Source organism: Leopardus geoffroyi, chromosome C1, assembly GCF_018350155.1.
Source record: "Leopardus geoffroyi isolate Oge1 chromosome C1, O.geoffroyi_Oge1_pat1.0, whole genome shotgun sequence".
Lineage (NCBI taxonomy): Eukaryota > Metazoa > Chordata > Mammalia > Carnivora > Felidae > Leopardus > Leopardus geoffroyi.
The window spans coordinates 216,793,382-216,794,465 of record NC_059328.1 but is presented as its reverse complement, the minus strand read 5'-3'; the positions used below and the strand labels follow the sequence as shown (position 1 = coordinate 216,794,465).

The window sequence follows — 1,084 nt, the reverse complement described above, 5'->3', positions numbered from 1 at the left end:
CGATCCCCAGCACTGGTCTCTGGGGTCTGAACCCAAGACAAACCGAAGCGTCATCATATTTTCCCCTTGCTTAGAACACAGAGATTCTTGGAAACTGCAACTCCGTGAATTTCAGGGGATAGGACTTTACACCAGCTTGTTCCTAGATTAGGACTTTAGGGGAAAGAGAGCATTTTCGGGGCTGTTGGCGCTCTCTGGGCCTGGGTGTTTCCGGGTCAAATAAGTGGAAGCTGGTTGCACAGCCTGAAGCCCTGTAGCAGCCGTGGCTGCGGGAGCGAAGTTGTGCCATGAGCCTTCAGGGGACTGAGGACAACACAACACGGGTGGGACTGGAGAGCCCCATCCAGGTTTAGAGTCGGTTCTCACGCGCTGAACCTCTCTGAGTCCCATTCCTGCCATCTGTAGAATGGGGAGAACAAACGATCTACTTTGTGGTGTCTTTTTATATGAGGAATGACGGATAAGAAGAACAGAGCTGGGTCATACGTAAAAGGATGGAATATAGAATGCTTTCAAATCTCGTCAAGACGACAGAAGATGCACGCATACCCCTCCACACGGCATTTAAAGATAGATGAGAAAAAGACAAATAACCCGATAGAAAAATGGGCGATGCATAGGGCAAGCAACTAACAGAAGAAATACAAACAGCCTTTCAGTTTGGAAAACGTTGTACAACGTGATGACTGTGGTTAACGATGCTGTATCGTGTGTTTGCAAGTTGCTGAGAGAGTAGATCTTCAAGGTTCTGTCTCTGAGAAATATTTATTCAAGTAATCTCTACACCCGACACGGGGCTCGAACTCACAACCCTGAGATCAGGAGTCGCACGCTCTTCCCACTGAGCCAGCCGGGCGCCCTTCAAAGGCTCTCCTTATAAGGAAAAAGCCATCATTACTATGCGAGGTGATGAATGTTAACTGATTGTATTGTGGTGATCCCTTTGTAACACATAACGTATATATCAAATCATTCTGTCGTACGCCTTAATAAACTCACACGGTGGCGTATGTCAACTCTATTTCAATAAAACTGGAAAAGAAAATCAATAGACTTAGGAAAACTGTAAAACCTACTAGCAACT

At 46.1% G+C, this 1,084-nt stretch overlaps 1 non-coding gene across 1 annotated transcript; it reads right to left on the bottom strand.

The window, feature by feature from the left end:
• Positions 1 to 783: 783 nt before the first annotated feature.
• TRNAR-CCU lies at positions 784 to 856 on the bottom strand. The gene has a single exon. It is a non-coding gene; the product is annotated as a tRNA-Arg (tRNA).
• Between the last annotated feature and the right edge of the window lie 228 nt (positions 857 to 1,084).